Source organism: Sciurus vulgaris (assembly GCF_902686455.1).
Source record: "Sciurus vulgaris genome assembly, chromosome: 3".
Lineage (NCBI taxonomy): Eukaryota > Metazoa > Chordata > Mammalia > Rodentia > Sciuridae > Sciurus > Sciurus vulgaris.
The window spans coordinates 86,691,240-86,714,715 of NC_136463.1; positions in this window are offsets into that span (position 1 = coordinate 86,691,240).

The following is a 23,476-nucleotide window of genomic DNA, read 5'->3' on the forward strand; positions in this document are numbered from 1 at the left end:
AAAGACCTCTACAATGAGAACTACAGAACACTAAAGAAAGAAATTAAAGAAAACCTTAGAAGATGGAAAGATCTCCCATGTTCTTGGATGGGCAGAATTAATATTGTCAAAATGGCCATACTACCAAAAGTACTATACAGATTCAATGCAATTCCAATTAAAATCTCAGTGATGTACCTTACAAAAATAGAGCAAACAATCATGAAATTCATTTGGAAGAATTAGAGACCCAGAATAGCCAAAGTGATCGTTAGCAGGAAGTGCAAAGCAGGAGGTATCACAATACCAGACCTTCAACTATACTGCAGAGCAATAATACCAAAAACGGCATGGTGTTGGCACAAAAACACACAGGTAGATAAATGGTACAGAATAGAGGACACAGAGAAAACCCACATAAATACAGTTATCTCATACTAGACGATGGTACCAAAATCATACAATGGGAGAAAAGATAGCCTCTTCTACAAAAGGTGCTGGGAAAACTGGAAATGCATATGCAGCAAAATAAAATTAAACTCCTATCTCTCACCCTGTACAAAACTCAATAGATCAAGGACCTAGGAATTGGACCAGAGACCCTGCACCAAATAGAAGAAAAAATAGGTCCAAATCTTCAACATGTTGGCTTAGGACCAGACTTCCTTAACAAGACTCCCAAAGCCCAAGACATAAAAGTAGGAATCAATAAATGGGATAGTGTCAAACTGAAAAGCTTTTTCTCAGCAAAGCAAACAATCAACAATGTAAAGACAGAACCTACAGCGTGGGAGAAAATCTTTGCCACACATTTGTCCTTTCACTTAACAAATATTTATTAAGCACTACCCATACGTTCACCAGTGTGCTGGGCACTCGGCCTACAGAAAGAAGGATGAAAGTTCCTGCATAGAAAGAACTCATAGTCAGATACAAAATGAACAAAGGAGTAAAGAAGCTGAGCTAGATGTTAGAAAGCAAATTCGACATTATGGATGGGACTACCTTAAAACAATTGCTCAAGAACTATCTCTTTTTTATGCCATATATATTTTTATTATTTTATTTAATTTGTTCTAATTAGTTATTAGAACGCATTTAAACTCATTGCGCACAAATGGAGCACAACTTCTCATTTCTCTGGCTGTACCCAATGCAGAGTCACATGAGTCATGCAATCATACATGTAATAATATCTGTCTCATTCCATCATTTTTCCCACCCTCACACTCCCTTCCTTCCCTTCACTCCTCTCTGCCCAATCCAAAATTCCTCTATTCTTCCCTAGCATCCCGGAGCCCATTATAGATCAACATCAGCATGTCAGAGGAAACATTCTGCCTTTGGTTTTTTTGAATTGGCTTATTTCACTTAGCATGATACTCTCCAACCATTTACCTGCAATTGCCATAATTTCATTTTTCTTTAAGGCTGATTGATATTCCATTGTGTATATGTACCACATTTTCTTTATCCATTCATCTGATGAAGGGCATCTAGGTTGGTTTCACAGGTTAACTGCTGTGAATTGAGCAACTATAAATATTGATGAGCCTGCTTCACTGTAGTATGCTGATTTTAAGTCCTTTGCACATAAACTGAGGAGTGAGATAACTGGGTCAACTGCTGGTTCCATTTCAAGTGTTCTAAGGAATCTACATCCTGCTTTCTATAGTGATTGTACCAATTTGCAGTCTCATCAGCAATGTATGAGTATACCTTTTCCTCACCAACACTTATTATTTGCTTGTATTCTTGATAATTGCCATTCTGACTGGAGTGAAATGAATTAAAGACTATCTCTTTTTGAGGATAATATTTAAACTGATGCTAGAAAGATTAGAATAAACCAACTACATGTATGTGTCCAAGGAGTGCATTTGAGGAGAGGGAATAGAAAGTGCAAAAGCCCTGAGGTCAACTCTAAATGTGGTGCATTTGAGAGACCAGTAGCTTTGGCTCCACATCCCCCTGCTTTTACTATTGTCTATCACTATAAAAGTCAACATGTCCTATAAGGAGGTGTTTATTGTTCTTTGTGCTTCTCCTGAGCAGCAAATAGTACCAAAAATTTCATGGCTTATGAGTTGTTTTAATTCCATCAGCTAGAATATAGAAGACATTGCTAAGAAAGAAGCTTTGTACCTGTTGATAAAATCTGGTGCTGAGGGATGTGCAGAGGAAGAAGAATGGACATTTGGAGAAAGAAGTTGAGACTCTGTAATCAGATAATAAATGTATCTCATGTGAACAATTCTAGGAGAAGGTTTAGCTCTGGGATAAGGGTCAAATTAGGAGACTATCATGATTGTTGCCTGGTGAGTCCCAATATATCAATTCCTTAAAAATTATGTACACTTTTTCCTTTCATTGCTTCAGATCTTCCAGATCTGGTCCTCTAACACCAAGGCACAGCCAACGTACACATGCATGGTAATGTATTCCTTTCTGAAACTGATTGATTTCCACTCAGAGAAGAATAACCACCAGGTCCCAGGCAAAAGCACAGAACACTGAGTGTCCATTGTTAATAACTGAGCAGCCACGTCAGATCCTTTGTTGCCTCCTTGCTAACCAGGAGAAGAGGTGAAGCCTTACATAGAGAGTAGTCCGAGGCAGTCCCCACTTTTCATTCAACCTGCCTTTCCCATGTCCCATGTCACAACTAGGATGCTTCATTAGTTTTGTTTCTAATATGTCCCTCCCTGCTTTTACTATTTCACAGGGCTCCACATAAAAATGGAAGTATCTGTGACAGTTAGGAAAACTGCGTTTTACCTGGGTCCCAGCTGACTTGCTCACGACCTGTGAGTAGAAGACAACCCAGGAATGCTGTAGCTGTCAGCCTACTGAAGAAAGTTGTCCCCACTGCCACTCCAGAGTGGCTTGGCAGCTGGCACCAGAGAGCGGGGAAGTCTTAGCATTCACCTCCACTTTTCCCATCACTACATATCCTGTACAGAATGTGTTTTAACTGAGTGGAGATCCAATAAAGAGTTATTTTTTCTACTTTCTTTCCTTTGCAAAATCCTTTTAAAATTTGAAGAAAAAACCTGTCAATGCTATTAGTTGATACTCATTTATTTCCATTATTCCTCCTTGATCTATTCCAATTAGTTTTTGTCACTACCACATATTTAAAATGTCACCAGTGACCATATCCCTACTCAAGAAAAATATTCAGTCCTCCATCATTTTACCTTTTCAGCATCATTTATCTAGGATTTGAACTTGCTGCATTCACTCAACTATTCTCCTCCTTCAAAAGCCACACCTCTCCCTGGCTGGCACTCTGTCACTTCTTAGATCTCCAGGTCTTAAAAAGTCTCTCTCTCTCTCACACACACACACACACACACACACACACACACACACACACATAAAAAAAAAAAATCCCAGGACTCAGTCTACAGAAACCTTTTCTCTTCTCTGTTTACTCACTTTCTTTAGTTGTTCTCTCCTTCCCCTGAGCTTCAAGACCATCTCCAAAATCTACCAAATCCCAGCCCTTCCTCAAAACACCCATCTCGTGTCTATTCAGTCACACCCTCACTTGCACACTGTGTAAAATTGAGCTTTAAGACAGATACCAAGCTATTCGTTCATTTGTCCCCACTAAATTTACTCCCTACCACCCACAAAGCCTCCTCCCTTGCAGTAAATTTCATCAAAATCCACCCAACTGTTCAGGTCAAACCTGAGAGCAAAGTTAATTTCTCTCTTTCCTTCTCACCATCATACCCTCAACCAATCCAGTAGTCATGCATCCAGTTCTAAATCAATCAGCCAAACATCTATTTATCACTTATCATAGATATACAGACAGGTAGGTCGGTAGGTAGATCAATCTCTGTTTCTCCTGCTATGACCCTAGTCCATCTCTCTTCCAGACTGCTGCAACAGTTCCCTAAATGATCTCCCTATCACCCTGCAGTTCCTAAAACTCTGCTTCACCAGAGAATTATCACCTAAGAGAATTTTCTTCAATCAGATCTCGCCACTTCCTTCTGAAAACATTCCCAAATTCTTCCCCTGGAACTTGAATAAAACTCAGATGTGATGATCTAGCTCCAGTTCTTCTCTCCAACCTTGTATCCCATCCTCCTGCTTGCTCTCCCATGACGTGCCAATCATATGGGATAACTTGTGTGCCTCGAGAACGGCATGCTTGTTTCTGTCTCAGTCTTGGACTGCTGTCCCTTCTCCCTGGAATGTGCTTCTATCAATTTTTACATGGCTCTGCTCTCATCTTTTCAACTACACTTATATTTGATGCATATTGCATAACAGAATAATAGTAATAGCATTATTATATGCCAATAAATTGTAGGCTTATAAATATGATGACATGTAAATATACATGTCAATTATAAGGTCGTTAAATATATTACTTTAAAGTATGATTGTTACAAAATAGGTAAACTTAATTTTTTTCTTTGTTTCCTCTTGTTGTTAGAAGGCTCCCAAGAGTGGGACTATTGAGTTTATTCAAAGATGAATCCTTTCTGCCTAGGAGAGGGCCTAGAGCATAGGAGGTATCTAATAATCTGTGTTCAATGAATGAACTCAAATATTCTATCCTCAGAGATGCTTTCCCCAATTGTGCAGGCTAAGCAACATGGATATAATCCAGTTATTTCTTATCTGTGTTATATCCTTCAGAGTACTCATCCATATATGACATTGCCTATTTTGTTTTTATTTGCCTATTTTTATCTTATCTCCTCTCTAGAATCTAAAGCTCCTTGAAGACAGAAACTTTTGCTAGAATTATTCACTACTGAGTTCATATTGCTGAGAATAGTACTTGACATATCCTAACTGCTCAGGAGACATTTGGCCAATCTCTTCTTTTTTTTTCCTTTTAACATTATCTTTTTTATTTTTTATTTAATTTTTATTTTTACAGACTGCATTTTGATACATTATACACAAATTGGGTACATCTTTCTGTTTCTATGGTTGTGCATGGTGTAGATTTATGCCATTAAGGAACTTTGGCCAATCTTGATGTCCTGACATAACCAAAGGGAACTGACATGTCCATCAAGAGCCCCTTCAGACAGGGCTGCACATAGGTACATGCCACTGCTAAATTCTGAGTGTGCACACTAAGTACTGTGTAATTACATGCTGTTTACTCTATACTGCACACTACACTCTATGCAGTCACACCATTTCCTATACTCTGGGTAAGGTGGAGTTTGACTGGCAGCCTCTGTGCTACACACAGAACCAAGTTTGGGAAATACAGTGAAAAATGGCACAACTCTTCCCTGGCATATTTCTTTGGATTTTAGTATGTACCTCTGAGTCCTTTTTCCTACCTGTGTTGCTTTCAATGGAGAGTTGTAGCAAATAGTAAATTAGAAAAAAGAATTTATGTAAATGCTTCAATATCCAAGGGGCAGAATAGGTGTGACTCAGTTAAGATATATTTAAAACCTTTGGAGAATCAATGTCATTGGAGGGGACTGATATTAAAGCCTGAGGGGGACAATGTAGGTTACTTGGTGGTCATGTCATGGCATTACTTCTTTGATTGTGTGTGCTCTGTAAATGACACCCCCTTTAGGTCCAATGCAGACCAGATCCACCATGAGGAAGCTGAGAGAACAGGGGCAGCACTGAGAGCGCATTAGATCCCTCATGACCTCTTGCTGACTTTTGCCCTCTTTCTCTCCCACATGGACTATTTACTTACAATATCAGGATTATCAGGATTCCTTCAGGATCCGGAATAACCTGATGAATCTCAACAAACTAATTCCATGAACAAGGCCCAGAAAGGGGCAACACCTGCCAAGGATGATGCAGTCTCAGTGTTGGGGCCAGACTAGAGCTCACAACCCCTCACAGTCCAGAGTTCTACTCCTGCCACCTCTGCATCAGGGTTAAGAACGGACACCTTCTCTTAAGGTCTCAAGAGACATTTTTGGCATTTTAAGAAGAAAGTTGCTGTAGTCTCTTAGGTTTCCGTATCTCAGAATGGTTACCTGGGTTTGAAGTGTGTCAAAAAAGAAAGCATGAGATAGCAATAAAGAAATAAGCAACCTTACCTGTAGACCCCATTCAGAATTCATCAAATTACCCAATTATTACAATTATGGATTCACTAACGTAAACCCTTCTATGAAAAATTATTTCTAACCATCCAGAGATTCTCATATTTTTATTTTATTTTCTTCCCAATAAATTAGAAATCATCTTATTCACCCATTATCTTATTTTTTATTAAAAATCATAAATTTACATAGGGCAATGTTGTTTGATTCATTCTGTTACTTTTTTCCCTTCCCCCCCACCCCTCCTACCCCTCTTTTCCCTCTATACAGTCCTTCCTTCCTCCATTCTTACCACCCTCCTTATCCCTAACCCTAATCCTAACGCTAACCCCTCCTACCCCCCATTATAATGTAAGTCTTATCCAGTAGAAGGTCAGATTCTTGAGAGAGGGGTCATGAATGTCCTAATGACCTCACATTTTCAATATAGAAAATAGTGAATACTCAAAAATTATTTTTTTAATTACTATTGAATAAATCCAAGGTATGGTATAGGGTTTGGAATCATGCAATTCTAAAATAAATAGTTTTAAATAAACACACCTATTATTTGATCCTTTTTATCTTTTCTGTTTGAATCTAAGAAATCAAATGTTTCCACTCTGGAGAAAAAAATTCTACATTTGAGATAGCTGACAGCCTAGGAGGTTAGTCAATCATTCACAAATCACTTTTCATCCAGACCACATTACCACTTTATCTAACTCATTTCTCATAAAAAGACAGAAAACTACTGAAAACTACTCACCTCTCTTAGATCTCCTTGATAGAGACCTTGGCTGCAAGGGTGCAAATATTGTTCTCCCCAGGAGAAAATAATCCCTATCTTGGCTCCTTTAAACAGATAGTATTATGATTCCTAAGCTCTGAAAATCTATCATGTTCAACTCTTTTCCCTACCCAGGAAGAGACTGCAGTAATAACTCCAAGGAGTTGCGTTTCAACTCCAGCTGTGGATCCAATTTCCTCGTATGAGATTTAACCTGGAAATTATCAGTGACAACAGCAGGAGGAAAAGGAACAGCTGATTTGGGATGTATAGAGGGAGAAGCTAGCTCAGCCTGGCAAGAGGCAAAGACCAAGGATTCACGTACAGATGGGAATAAAGGGTGTCCCTGTGGAAAACAAGTGCAATGTACAGTAATTCCAACTGTGAAGCCACCAAACAGCCTATTAACAAATAAGTGGCTTGATGTGATTATAGACAAGACAAGTGAAATTAAAGACTGTCATATGCAGTAGAAATAGCATCTGGGAGCATTGATTAGGAGCTGGTGAGAAGTCTGAGAGGAGGGGATGATTGAATCAGGCTTTGAATGGAAAAAAAATCAAAGGAAAGATGAAAAGCAGGGAAAAGCCCACATGTTTAATTGGAGTGCTGATGTAGGGGGTCATTAGTCTCCAAATCTAAATTATTGAAAATAAAGGCTGAGAATTGAAAGTGTGTGTAATGAAGTAAAAGAAGTTTCAGCATGGTCAGCTGTCAGCATTTTATTCACTCAATAAATATTACTGAATGCATATGTGCCAGGCACTGTGCTAATTCATGGAAGAAGATTAAAGATCCTTTCTTCCCTCTGAAAGATTGCATTCTGTGGATAGACATGGCAGCTGAAAAATACAAGAGTAAATTTGTGATAGGAGTCCACCCATTCTATTCCCATGGAAGCTCTGTTCCTTGTACTTCAGGAGCATGGACCTTTAACATGACATTCATTGCTCTGGCACCCATTATCTTATTCAAGCCTTATAACACCCTTTGAGCTATGCATTGCTGCCTCCACAGTGCTGGCCACAAAAGTGAGGATCTGAGAGCCTTGAACACATCGAAGAGCTAAACACTGAAAACCCTGGGCTTTGAACCCAGTGTTCACAGCAAAATTGATGTTCTTTCCACCAGGCCATTTTTCACTGCAGGTACTCAGCCAAAATACCACCTAGCAAATGGATGACGTACATGAACTCACACCCTTCCCTGCTTCATGTGCTTTATGTCTCACTGAAGTGCTTCATTTTACTTTCTCAGAGAGCAGGTGTCTTCCTCTTGGCAAGATTGGAAATTCATTTACAATCTGGATAATTTTTTAAACCCTATGTGTTATTCTTCCCAAGAGTAGCTGAATGTTAATATGTGCTTTACTGTAGCCTTAAGAGAAAAGAATGAATAAAAACTGTAAACAATGATCAGGTCAGTAATTGCAAAGGAGAGAAGTATTTCAGGGAGGGAAGGAAGTGTCTACAAATCCTCCAGAGAAATCCTACAAATACTCATGTCAGGGATAAAGCCAAGGAGTCCAGCACTAGTCCACCAGTAGCAGAGTCCTCTGTTTATTGTAGTAGCATCTGCACTGAGCAGCATCCAGCTCTCAGGTCACTGTTTGCAACAGTGTTCTCCAATCAAGAGGGCGAGGACTGAGCTGGAGCACAGAGGAAACTTGTCTCAGCCCAGAGCCTCCCCACAACACTAGGAGGCAGCAAAGTATCTGGGAAAGGAACTCACTTCACTTGAGGTTAGCTCTGCAGGTGATTACTATTTGGTGAACACATGTCATTCTTCTGAGTTGTTAATACAGTAAAGAATTAAAAAGCTTAGACTTCATCATTTAAGAGTATACAATCTCACTGACGGTATAAGAAATAAATCCAGAGTCAAATTTTTCAAGGATGAAGGGTGAGTGGTGAGGACTTTTAGAGATGGTGAGGCTGAGGATATTGTAGGAAATAGATAGGGAGAGACCAAGGAAAGCTAAATAGTTAAGGAAGCCTTCCTGTACAGGTGGATTTTGAGCTATCCTTAGAATGTGATGAGAGAAAGGGGAAGATCATTGTTGGCAGGAAGCAAAAGTTGAAATAGTAAAATGAGTTTAGCAAAGAGGTGGGCAGGGGAGGCTGCACTACAGGAATCCCAGGCTGGTTCAGAGGAGATTTTGTGTTGCATCTATTATAGTGTCAGCCCATGCATCTGGGTTTACAATTATCTTTTAACCTGCCACTCACAATAGCTATGTGGAAGGAAGAATTCTGTTTACCTCTATTACCAAAAGAATCTCAGATAAGTAATTCATCTAATCAGCAAGAGTCAGAGTCAGGAATTGAAAGATCATTTGCATCATCCTTCACTCTGTCCACATGGGTCAGATGCAAGTGAGACAAAGAGAGATATTGTCTTTGACCTTCAGGAGTATGCAACTTGTCCATGGTGAACACAGACAAATTAATCAGGGATTTCAGTCTGATAGAACGTGTCACAGCAACCCAGCAGACCAGGTCTTGGTTTAGGGAAGACCTGTGTGGTGCTCAAAATAATTCTGAAAAAAATAAAAGGAAGACATTTAGATAAAGAAAGGAACTGCTTCAGAGAAAGGAAATAACTTGGGTGTATCTCCAGGGATTAGAAAAGTCCTGGCTTATAAAAAGAACCTGGCAGCAGCAGGTTCTATTGGATAAGAGCTCAGACTGCAAACAGATATCTGGTTAAAAAAAAAAAAAAAAAAATCCTGGCCCCACCCCTTGCTGGCTTAACCCTGGAAAACTTGCTTAACCTCTCTGTGCCTCTGGCCACCAACCTCCCACCATTTTTCAAATAGAGATAATAAGAAAACACATCCAAGGGTTGAGGATTAAATGTGCTAACATTTGCAAAGAACTTTTAACAGTATATGGTAAATATGTAAGTAACAAAATCCAACTGGAGTGTTTAAATGAAGTCCAAGCACAGAATGCCTTTGCAGCTATGCTATGGAACTTGAGAATTTGTCCCGAGAATGATGTAGGAGTGTTGAGGGAATTCCACTAAAGCAGTGAGTTCTCTGTACCCTCATTTTTTAAAGTGGGCATAGAGACTTGCAATAATTTAAGTAAAACATGGAGAAGGCTGAGTTTAAGTGGTGGCAGTTGAAAGGGAGGGAATATGGTTTGGAAAACATTGAGATAAGAAGATACAGAATTAGATGACACTATGGATGAGGACAGTGACGGCCTTAAAGTTTCAGGCGTGGGGGTAGAATCACTGGTAAAGGAGGGAAACGCTTCCCTCTGAACTTTGACTTCCCTTCCTCTCTCTATCACTGCATTCAACCCCAGTAGTCACGCCATATATAAAGCGAGTGCTTTCAGCTCCTAAGTGCTAATCTTCCGAAGCCTTCGAAGTCACCTTCGCTCACTGTGAATGCTTCCAGAGTAGTGGATGAGCCCACTTTCTCTGAGCAGGATGGTGGTCTCTTGTTCACATAGGCATGTTCTTGAATGGTCCGATTAGAAATGAGGCAGTAAGTCTGTCATCTCTTCTCAAATGAACACGGGAAGTACTCTGCTATGGTTTGGATGTGAGGTGTTCCCCAAAAACTCACATGTGAGACAATGCAAAAAGGTTCAAAGGAGAAATGACTGGGTTGTAAAAGTCTTAACCCAATCATTGATTTCATCCCTGATAGGGATTAACTAAGTGGCAACTGAAGTGGTAAGTTGTGACGAGAGGAGGAGCGGATTGGGGCTTGGCTTTGGGATCTGGCAAGTGGAAACTTCTCTCTCTGCTTTCTGATCATCATGTGAGCTGCTTCCTTCTACCATACTCTTCCACAAAGATGTGCAGACTCACCTCAAGTCCTGAGGAATGGAGCCTGCCTATTATGGACTAAAACCTCCAAAACCATGAGCCCTCAAAGTTTTCCTCCTCTAAAATTGTTCTAGTTAGATCCTCTTAGTCACAGCTGAAAAAAAAAAAAAAAAAAAAAAAAAAAAAAAAGCTGACTAAAACATACTCAGAGATGGGGCTGGAGAATTCTGAACCCGGAGTTTTATTGCACACCCTGAATTTCCTCCCCTGCCATCTGACACTGATGCAGAAGCCAGAGAGTGCACCTGGCACAGCAAAAATACCTTTCTTCTCCTTCTGTCCTCACTGCTCATTCCCTGTGTCTCCTCCTAAGGGAAAGTACCCTGGAGGTCAAAAAGTGACCCAAATGAAAACATATTAAATTCCTACTTTCTTTCCTTTTCCATTCCCTGCTAACATGAACTGAGTTAAGTCAGTAAGAAAATTAAAATGATACTTACTCTGATTTCTATGTCTGTCTGAGCATCTATGTCTAAAGACAGCTTCTCTTTTTTAAAAAAACACATATCACAGTGTTTCAAATGCATCTTTTTAGCTGTAAGTAAGTAAGATATTTTACATTTCAAATCTTCTTAGCGTCAATTTTTCCTTCACCCATTACCAGGAAGGGGTACTACAGAATATTCAAGCATGGAGAGAAGTAATGTAGTTTCATGCTGCCTGTTGGGGGGAGGGGGTCACAGTCCTCCAGGTCCCAGAGTTGAAGATTCCACATACTCCAATTCTGTTTTTAGCACCACTTAAAAATTAGCTCCAGATGTGGAGTAGGAGATGTCTAGGAATGAGCAGTTAATTTATAAACTCACCAACCTAAATCTCCACACTTAGGCCAGAAGCGGACTCTTGTGTAGAAAAGGCCTGCTGGCATCAGAGCATGATCTTCGTATCTGCCTGATCCTCACAATTAGCCTGTTGCTAGTCATCCAATCACAAGGATGCGTGAGAGAAGGATCAGAGGAGGTAAGTGACTCACTCTCTCCCTTGTTCCACAGGAACACGTCAAACCAGGACCAGAACTCAGGTATCATGACACACTCAGTTTCTGTGCCAGTGATTTTGAGGGATTTTGTTTTGTAGCTTAACATTGCCCTGAGTATGGTGATGTGAGAGAATAGAGAACACAGTAAGGATCTTTCTTACCCTATCAATCCTACAACCTACTTCTAACTTTTCCAGAGGTATAAATGATATTAACATTCATCAATACTTCTGCCTCTGGTGAGTAGAACTTTACAGTTGTAACATATGTAATATATTTTATTTTATGTAATCCTCAAAGCGAACCTGCTCAAGTCCAGAGCCTGGCAGTCTCTATTTGCCTCTGGATTTACTTACTATGCCTGTCACCCTGCCCTGTCCCTTAAGGCCGGCCTCTGTGCACCACATCAACTGTGGTCCTGTCATGTGGCTTCAGGTCCTGTTCAGTCACAGCAAGGCACTGGAAGAGGACAGGTTCAGGGAACAGAGGTGGTAAGTATCTCTACCAGCACCCTCTGCTGGACCAAAGCAGGACAGTAGTTCTGTTCTCCCCAAAGGGGTGGCATCTCCACCTGGTGGTCCACCTCTAATGCTGCTCTACAGTGACATTTTCAGGAATCTCAGAGTTCTGATGGCCACCCATTCCCTTTGATGGCAAAAGTGCACAACACTACTGTGGGAAGTTGTTAATCTCTACCATGTTGTCTCTTATCTCAGTATGTGTTGGAGTCACACAGTCATTAGTTGTCAAGTGACAGGGACACACTCTGAGAAATTCATTGTTAGGTGCCTGTCATTGTGCAAATATTGCAGAGTATATTCACACAAGCCTACATTGTCTATGTCAACCACTCCACGTGGATTCCTGAATATCAGATGTATGAGGCTGCTGCTGGCAGAAGTATACTTTAAGATAGTGATAAAAGTACACTACAGTAAATACATAGAACAGAAACAGTGTGTGTGTCAAATATTACGTACTGCAAATAATTGTATGTACTCTAGTTTTAGAGGACTGTAACTGCAGTGATTTTGTTTACACTGATGTCACCACATGCACATAGGTACTATGTCACACTATGTTACCACAGCTATAACATCACTAGGTGCTAACAATGTTTCAATTCTGTAATATAATGAGACTACCATCATATATGTGGTCCATTGTTGACTGAAAAGTTATTGTGTACTGCATGACAACAGATATAAAGCCATATATAGTCACAGGAACCACACATGCTGTAGTATTCTGATTGAACTCTGTCCCTGGCTGAAACAGAGAATCAGAATAACTAAGGAAATTTCTTATAGTCAGACAGCTAGTATCAGTTACAAAATTTGTGCCAAAAGAACATAAATGCAGCAGCATTTTTCAAAAAACAAGAAAAAAAATTTTTTTTCTCTTTTTCCTTTCTTCTGTGGTCTTCTGCTTGACCTGCTGTGCGGTGTTTTTATTAGTTATTTAATGGTACACTCCCTGGGAGCAGGTGCCCACCCCAGGCCGCCTGGTGCTTGCACCAAGGTCCCCGCAGGGGCAGAGGGCAATAGTGGAACTTGGGCTGGAGCAGGAGAGCTGCAAAGTGGTGCCCTGGGGGGATGAAAGTGGCAGGAGGTGATAAGGCCAGAGAGCTGGGGCATTCTCCAGCGTCTCACTGGACTTCATTTATGAAACACAAGTTCAGAGATAAAATTATGAAGAATCTCAAGACAGCAACTGCAGGGCATTAGGTCACAGGAGCAGGGCCCACTTTTGATGGGACCCTGTGCCACTGTGCATACATGATGTTGGCCTCACATGCAGCTAGTGTATCCTCCTCTAAAATCCTTGTTTTTCCCATGGAATGACACTGCCTTATCCACAAGCCAATAAACGAACACCTTTCCTCAGTGAGACGTCTTGGTTAAGAATATACAACCTGATAGACATTATGTGTTTATTTCCAAAACCTATAACCCACATACATTCTCCATTTTGTCAGTCAGTGAAGGAAAGTAATTTTTCTTTATAATGAAAACAAGGTTGAGCTACATCATACTCCTGGTGACTCTCACTTCTGATCTCAGTTTCAGACTCCACTGAGTGTATACAACTAGAAAAAGTGACAAGTTTCCAATAAGAACACTGCCTTGGAAATCAGATGTCACTAGCTGCATTAAGACTGACTGGTGTGGCTTGACTGCTCTGGCTAGGGTAGACATACTGGTGGAGGGAAGATTCAAAATCCTAAGATGAGAAACATTTCAGGGCTTTGCACACACTGCAGGGAGATTGAGCCACAATGTTTGGCTGCCTGGTTAACACTGCATTCTGACTGTCAAGGACGAAATGATGGTGCTGTTTATCATGAATGGAAGGAAAGGAACTGAAATACCAAAAGACTTCTGAAGAATGCAACAGAGGCCACCAATGTGAGTTTGTTAGCCAGGAATCTGTTTCAAAGTAGAATTTCAGGCATAATACATGACAATAGTAGCCTAGGGAATGAAGTAGCAAAAAGTCACTATGAGAGTTTTGCAGATATAAAATTTGCTCCACGGACTGAAGTTCAAGGAAATTAAAGATGGAACTGAGTTTTCCTGTAGTCGAAATGAGAACTATTTCAAATAAAGAAAAATAAAACCATACACACACAAACACGTACACACACAGAACAGCAGCTGTGTTTAACCTGTGACAAATGATAAATGAGCATGACAAGAGACTGAAAAAGAGGGAACAACAGACTTCATGGGGTGAACTGTGTTTTCCAAGAATGAAAAGTCACACAAATTCATGTACTTGTTAAGATAACACACAGAAAAATAGTACAAAGAAGATTTATCTAATCCCCTGCCCGAGAAGAACACAGAAGGTTATAAAGAAAGTTGGCAGGACATTGGCTATTGACCTCAATAGATTCAACTTTTTTTCCCTCCATTGTTTCCGGTGGTGCAACAGGAGTCTCTCAGCCAGATGGAACCAGGGGCTCTCTGGTTGAGGTACCCTGGGACTTCAGCCTGCAGATTCTCTTTGGTTCCAGACTGTCAGTCTGTTCAAGACACATTCATGTCAAAAGTTAAGGAGTCATGAAACAGACCATCTGCCTGGTGAGTCAAAGTCAGTGTTGTCCCACAGAAACAGTGGGAGCCCTATGTGTAAGGTCACATGTATAAAATTAAAACAAGCAAAATTCATTTTCATATAGTGATATTTACTATACAAAAAACAATTATTATCAAATCTATTACTATATTAATATAATTATTTATATGATTAGTGTTAATATGATCAGTGTATTGATTAATATAAATATGTTATTTATGTTGAATAAAATTGAATTATATTATAAGTATTCCATATACAGATTCATTTGAGTTATATATTCATTTATAATACAGTATATTATCCATGTTGAGTTAATTAAAATTAATATGTAAATAATATCATATGAAAAGACCAACATATACTTGATATTTACTATTCATATATTTGATATTTAAAATATATGAATACATTATTTAAAATATCCAAAATATTATGATTAATGTGTAATAAAAATTCCTAAAGTAATGAGATAATTTGTATACTACTTTTAAAATGTGATGAATGATTTTACTGTTATTGCACATTTCAAGAGCTTGATAGCCACACAGGGTTGCTGGCTATCCCACTGGGCAATGAGGTGTAGACACCTTCTTAAGCATTAAAGTCAATTCCCTTAATTTACAAGGAAGGGGACAAGCCCCCTCCTCTGCTTGGTGCCCCCTACAGGAACATTGATGTAAGCTAGGGATGGGTCCTTAAGTTCCCTTTTGTGACCAGACTCTCCTGTAGGAAAGAAACCATGGGTCTTTGTTTCATGTGATCAGTGACCTGGCCATAACCATACATACATCTTATGATCTAACAAGATGAATAACAATGAGTTATTCAATAAATAACAAGTGACTCGACATCCTTATGGACTACTGTCAGGATTAAGAAGGAATAAAAACAGGCAAGAACACAATGGAAAGAAGAGTGACACATTATCACAACTTTAAACTCCATCTAGTCCTCAAGACTATCCATGCTTTTATTTCTTATCCTCAGTCTTAACCCAGACAGCATTTCACTATAAATTTTAATAAAACTAATCTGAGAAGTTCCTTTGCACAAATAAAAAGATTCTATTGATTAGCATATATACCTACACACATACATGTACTAGACTACAGTCCATACTTGGAGATTCACCATACACACCAGTATTGTGATAAACATTGCTGAAAAATATTTTTCAGCAGGACTTCTCAGAGCTTTTACTAATGCTGACATTTAATAGTTCTCTGGATCTTCCGTGTCTCTCCAACCACAAGTGAGCTTGCTGAGGGCAGGGATCACATACTATTAATAATCTTAAGAAATGTGTTTTGGTCTCTGCCCTGAATTCCAGAGAGAGCACCTAAAACCTTTATAATCTCGAGTGATAGGAGGTAGGTATTGTACACAGAGCTCCTGATCCTTTTGTTCCAATGAAGTGATTGTTTGAGCTCCTGGCTGGAACATTCAATCTCATTTCCACCCTCCATCCTCCTAGAAGGGGAGAGGACCTGGAGACTGAGTAAATAATCGATCATACCAATGCAAAGAAACTGCCATAAAAATCCCTAAAATATGGAGCTCAGAGAACTTCCAGGTTGAGGAACACAACCAATTTCTGGGAGGTGGCACTCCCCATCTTTCATGATCATAAGATCCTGTGCTCAGGAACTTTGTCTTCCGTACCTCTGCTTCTGGCCGTTTGTCTCTGCACTTTATCATATCCCTTATTATACAACAAATCAGTAAATAGCAGTAGATGGTTCCCTGAGTTCTGTACATTCTAGCAAATTATTGAGCATGAGGCAGTGGTTGTAGGAAGCCCTGGTTTATAGCCTGTCGGCCCAAAGTACAGGAGACCCAGACTTGAGGCAGGCATCTGTAGTGGTGCTGTCTTGTGACCTGACACAGAGAGAGTTATAGGCCTCAGAAAGGAGCTCCTATTTCCTTCTCACTGTGATGAGGTTTTCAGAGTGTTTTTAGCAGAGTGATGTGATCAGATTATGTTGTAAAAGGTTGTACTAACTGTGCTGGGAGAATGGATTGTGGGGCCAAGAGTGCAAGCAGAAATAAAAGGCCGTATAATGGTTGTAAAAGCACAATGAACGTAAAAGTAAAACACTCCTCTCTCTCAACAAGTCTGCCATCAGGTGTGGGTTTATCCCCGACACCAAGCAGTTTACTGACACTTACCTGGATATCTCTCAATTCAGATTCCACAAATTAAAGTCAGTCCCACAAAACAGTTCCCCATTTCATTATTTTCTGTACTTAGTCTGTACTGTATACAGTCCTGTTTAGCAAATGCTGGCAAAGAGAAATCATTAGCAGTTGAGCTTCACCAAACCTTTATATCCTCCCACAGCATCCTAATAGCATCCTAAAGCATCCTTGTTTTATCAATAATCACAATATAATTTTATTATCTACTTTGGACCTATTTCCTATGTTAGACTATAAACTCCCTGTCAGCAAGAAACATGCTTGATTAATCACTGTACCCCCAATGATTAATACTGCCAAGAAAATTAAAGATGTATAATAAGCGTGTCTTCAGATGTCTTCCATGGGGCTTGGTGGCTCACTCCTTTACCTCCTTCAATCTTGACTCATAGATTATTTCTCAACTGACCACTTTATTTAAAATCACAATCCTCTCCCATCAATCTTTCTGATCTTCCTTGCCCTGTTTGATTTTTTCCCAAAGCATTTTTCACATTTGAACGCACTGTATACAGCAATTTGTATAGCATGCTTACTCTCCACACCCTTCCTTACTGGCTGGTAAGGTCCAGAAAGGCAATAATTTCTTCATCTGCCATGTTCATTGATATATCCCTCACATCCAGAATGTTGAATAGTAAGTGATCAAATACATTTGTTGAAATAGAATAATGAAGATTGTATGAACGGATGAATGAGGCCAAAAGGACCAAGCTGCATCCCAAGGCCATCTGAGGTGGCCCAGCAGACCAGCAGTGTAGCAGGCCATATGATCACAGCAGATGCTGAGTTCTCTTCTTTCCATCCAGGAAAAAAAAAAAAAAAAAAAGAGGAGAGTTCAGGCCAGCCATGTTTAAGAGCAGCACTGAATAAATAAAAGTTAACAGCCCATGTGGGAAAGGAGTTTGCCTTGCTTAATGACTTGGCAGCAGAGCAAGAGTGGGAAGTGTTTGAAAAGATTTGAGACCTTATCTTTTGTCGACTCCCTGCTCCCACAGCCCACAGGAGCCATGAGGAATATTTCCAAAGGACGGGGAAAAAAATAAAAACCTAATCTTATATTCATCCACCAGGAGGCAGAGTGATATGTTAGTATGAAGGGGAAAACAATAGTCATCCACAGCTGATTCCCATGATGGAATAAATGCAACCAGAAAAGAATGAATTACCTCTTTCTTCTGGTTGTTTCCTACTTAGTCTCTAACCCGGGTTCAGAAGCTGAGAGTTTGAGGATCTGGTCCATGTGGGGCTCGACAGAGGCTGAGATTAACAGAAATCAGCCACTTGGCAAAGGCTTCGGGAGAGCTTCAATTTGCACTTAGCTGAATATGGAAAACAAAATGCTGTCTGTGCTTAGAAATGCCAAAAAACAGAAAGCAAAAGGAGGGGCTAAGGGGCTCAAGTTGGTACTCTTCACAAAAGTATAATAATGTTAACAAGAAAAACTTTGCTTTTTGTAAGAAGTACATTTTAACAATTAGTACTGTTATTAACAGGGCATGGTCTCTTCAGATCAGGAGTGGAGAAGTCTCTTATTAGAACTAATCTAGTCTTTGTGGAAAAAACAATTTTAATGGTATTTCATTAAATGGGAAAAGAAAATTCACCATTCTCTTGAGCAAAACCAGAACTTATTTAAATGAAGTCAAGGATTTTGTTTGCCCAACTTTTCAAGCATGTATGGAAAACAAGTAGAGCCAAAGAGACTCCTACAAAAGATCACCTAAGAAGTGCAAGGCAGACCCCATCCTAGTAAGACACACATTATCAGGATACGCGGTTTTGAAAACATAGTATGTCAAAAGAAATAAAGAAATTACCCATGTTTGAGAACCTGTGCTAAGATTTTTTTTTTTTACTTGTATTCCCTCATTTTTGTCCCACAAGAACAATGGTGTTGGTGTTCATTACCATGTTACAGATGAGAAAGCTCTTCCTCCTTACCTCAGCAGATATGTTTTCCAGGGTCATGTAGGTAGCAGGACACAGTGGAGTCAACTAAACTGGAGATGCTTTGCTGCAGAAGGAAGCTCTGTTTTATTCCATGCTTAGATGTAGGAGGGGCAAAACAGGCAGGCTGCAGTAATAAAGCACAGCTGGGGATACTTACATCTAACGGCCTGGATACATTAATAGATCAGAAACAAATCTAGATCTAAATTTCCAAGTCTCACACCCCAAATCAACCTCATGGAGAGGCAAAGGTGGCCTTCAGCAGGCCTGTGTTTGGGAGCAAAACCTGGTATGCCAGTTCCTAGGGTTAGGATAAGCTGCACAGGTGTTGGTAAAGAAATCCCTAGAGATATACTAACACAAGCAAGCAGAAACTGACTTTTTATAAGTGTTCATTGACCTTTAATTTCCTCTTTTTTCACTTACATTTCCCCCCTCTTTACTAAAAACAACACAGGAAAGTTTCAATTATTAAAATAAAAATAAATCCCAGATGAATTTCATAATTGCTTGCTCTATTTCTGTAAGGTATGTCATTGGGATTTTAATTGGAATTGCATTGAATTTGTAGAGCACTTTAGGTAGTATGGCCATTTTGACAATATTAATTCTTCCTATCCAAGAACTTGGAAGATCTTTCCATTTTCTAAGGTGTTCTTTAATTTCTTTCTTTAGTGTTGTATAGTTCTCATTGTAGAGGTCTTTCACCTCTTTTGTGAGATTGATTCCCAAGTATTTTATTTTTTTCGAGGCTATTGTGAATGGGGTAGTTTTCCTAATTTCTCTTTCTGAAGATTCATCACTTATGTATAAAAATGCGTTGGATTATGGGCATTGATCTTGTAACCTGCTACTTTACTGAATTCACTTATGAGTTCTAAGAGTTTTCTGGTGAAATTTCCAGGTTCCTCTAAATATATAATCATGTCATCAGCGAACAGGGATAGTTTGAGTTCTTCTTTTCCAATTCGTATCCCTTTAATTTCTTTGGTTTGTCTAATTGCTCTGGCCAGAGTCTCAAGAACAATGTTGAATAGAAGTGGTGAAAGAGGGCATCCCTGCCTTGTTCCAGTTTTTAGGGGGAATGCTTTCAGTTTTTCACCATTTAGAATGATATTAGCCATGGGCTTAGCATAAATGGCCTTTACAATGTTAAGGAATGTTCCCGCTACCCCTATTTTTTCTAGTGTTTTGAGCATGAAAGGGTGCTGTATTTTATCAAATGCTTTTTCTGCATCTATTGAAATAATCATGTGATTCTTGACTTTAAGTCGATTAATATGGTGAATTACGTTTATTGATTTCCTGATGTTGAACCAACCTTGCATCCCTGGGATGAAACCCACTTGATCATGGTGCACTATCTTTTTAATATGTTTTTGTATGCGATTTGCTAAATTTTGTTGAGAATTTTTGCGTCGATGTTCATTAAGGATATTGGTCTGAAATTTTCTTTCCTTGATGAGTCTCTGTCTGGTTTAGGTATCAGTGTGATATTGGCTTCATAGAATGAGTTTGGGAGGGTTCCCTCCTCTTCTATTTTATGGAATACTTTGAGAAGTATTGGAATGAGCTCTTCTTTAAAGGTTTTGTAGAACTCCGCTGAGAACCCATCTGGTCCCGGACTCTTCTTTGTTGGTAGGCTTTTGATGACTTCTTCTATTTCAGTACTTGAAATTGGTCTATTTAAATTGTTTATGTCCTCCTCGTTCGGTTTAGGCAATTCATATGTCTCTAGAAACCTGTTGATGTCTTCGAAATTTTCTATTTTGTTGGAGTATAGATTTTCAAAATAGCTTCTAATTATGTTTTGTATTTCAATCCTGTCTGTTGTGATATTTCCTTGTTCATTTCGAATTTTAGTGATTTGGGTTTTCTCTCGTCTTCTCTTTGTTAGTGTGGCCTAAAGGTTTATCAATTTTGTTTATTTTTTCGAAGAACCAACTATTTATTTGTCAATTTTTTGTATTGTTTCTTTTGTTTCAATTTCATTGATTTCAGCTCTGAGTTTAACTATTTCCTGTCTTCTACTACTTTTGGTGCTGTCTGTTCTTCTTTTTCTAGGGCTTTGAGCTGTAGTGTTAGGTCGTTTATTTTTTGAGTTTTATTTCTTTATTAATGCGCTCCATGAAATAAATTTCCCTCTAAGTACTGCTTTCATAGTGTCCCAGAGATTTTGATATGATGTTTCTTTGTTCTCATTTACCTCTAAGAATTTTTTAATTTCCTTCCTAATATCTTCTGTTATCCATTCATCATATAATAGCATATTGTTTAATCTCCAGATGTTGGAATACTTTCTGTGTTTTACTCTTTCATTTATTTCTAACTTCAATCCATTATGATCCGATAGAATACATGGCAGTGTCTCTAACTTCTTGTATTTGCTAACATTAGCTTTGTGGCATAATAGAGGAAGCAATTATGAAATTCATCTGGAAGAATAAGAAACCCAGAATAGCTAAAGCAATCCTTAGCAGGAAGAGTGAAACAGGGGGTATTGCAATACCAGATCTTCAACTCTACTACAAAGCAATAGTAACAAAAACGGCATGGTATTGGTACCAAAATAGAAAGGTAGATCAATGGTACAGAATAGAGGACACGGACACAAACCCAAATAAATACAATTTTCCTCATACTAGACAAGGGTGCCAAAAATATGCAATGGAGAAAAGATAGCCTCTTCAACAATGGTGCTGGGAGAATTGGAAATCCATATGCAACAGAATGAAACTAAACCCATATCTCTCACCATGCACGAAACTAAACTCAAAATGGATTAAGAACCTCGGAATCAGACCAGAGACCCTGCAGATTATAGAAGAAAAAGTAGGTCCAAATCTTCACCTTGTTGGTCTAGGATCAGACTTCCTTAACAGGACTCTCATAGCACAAGAAATAAAAGCTAGAATCAACCACTGGGATAGATTCAAACTAAAAAGCTTTCTCTCAGCAAAGGAAACTATCAGCAGTGCGAAGAAAGAGCCTACAGAGTGGGAGAATATCTTTGCCAATCATACTTCAGATAGAGCACTAATCTCCAGAATCTATAAAGAACTCAAAAAACTCTACTCCAAGAATTCAAATAATCCAGTCGACAAATGGGCTAAGGAAATGAATAGACACTTCACAGAAGAAGATCTACAAGTAATCAACAAACATATGGAAAAATGTTCAACATCTCTAGTAATAAGAGAAATGCAAATCAAAACCACCCTAAGATTCCATCTCACCCCAATTAGAATGGCGATTATCAAGAATATGAGCAACAACAGGTGTTGGCGAGGATGTGGGGAGAAAGGTACACTCATACATTGCTGGTGGGGCTGCAAATTAGTGCAGCCACTCTGGAAAGCAGTGTGGAGATTCCTTAGAAACCTTGGAATGGACCCTCCATTTGACCCAGCTATCCCACTCCTTGGCCTATACCCAAAGGACTTAAAATCAGCATACTACAGAGATACAGCCACATCAATGTTCATAGCTGCTCAATTCACAATAGCCAGACTGTGGAACCAACCTAGATGCCCTTCAATTGATGCGTGGAAAAGAAACCGTGGTATATATATATATATACAATGGAATATTACTCAGCCATAAAGAATGATAAAATTATGGCATTTGCAGGCAAATGGATGAAATTGGAGAATATCATGCTAAGTGAGATAAGCCAATCTCAAAAAGCCAAAGGACGAATGATATCGCTAATAAGTGGAGGATGACACATAATGGGGGGGAGGGAAGGGTTAGTGTTAGGGTTAGAGTTAGGGTTAGGGAGGGGGCAAGTATGGAGGAAGGAAGTACTGTATAGAGGGTAAAGAGGGGTGGGGGGGTTGGGGGGAAGGGAAAAAATAACAGAATGAATCAAACAACATTGCTCTATGTAAATTTAATGATTACACAAATGGTATGCCTTTACGCCATGTACAAACAGAGAAACAACATGTATCCCATTTGTTTACAATAAAAAAATAAATAAATTAAAAAAGATAAAAAAATAAAATAAATCCCATTAAATAAGAGCAACTCTTTACTTCAATCTTGACATTTTAAATGGGTTTTCATCACACTATACTTTTTATGCTGTTTGCTGAACATATGACATAGCTTATTTAGCTATAAAAATTCTACAAGTGTAAAATGTTAACAGCTTTACATGGAAAAAGTTTTTTAAAACTTTGTAATGTATTTTTTCATAACCAGGTAACATGCCATCAGGTGTATGTGAATATTTAGCTACCTAAATTTTAGTCATATAAATTACTATAATTTTTATTTTATTATATATAACAAAGGCTAACTCCTTTGTCTTAAAGCTCTGCAATGGTTTACATATCCGTAGGAAGACTGGGACATAAGATTAGATCATCTCTATATGACGTATTGAGAGAAGGAGTTCATAACAAGTTTTCTTGGGACTTGAAGACAGGAAGGGATGGTGTTCCTAGCGCTGGATAGTAGGGCTTGCCCAGTGGAAAGGTGGAACAGAGAGGTTGGACCAGCAAAGGGCCACCTCACATTGTGGACCCCTGTGAACATCAACACGCATCGCTGAATGGTTAATGAACGCTTAACTCCACCTTGAAATATCCAGACCGC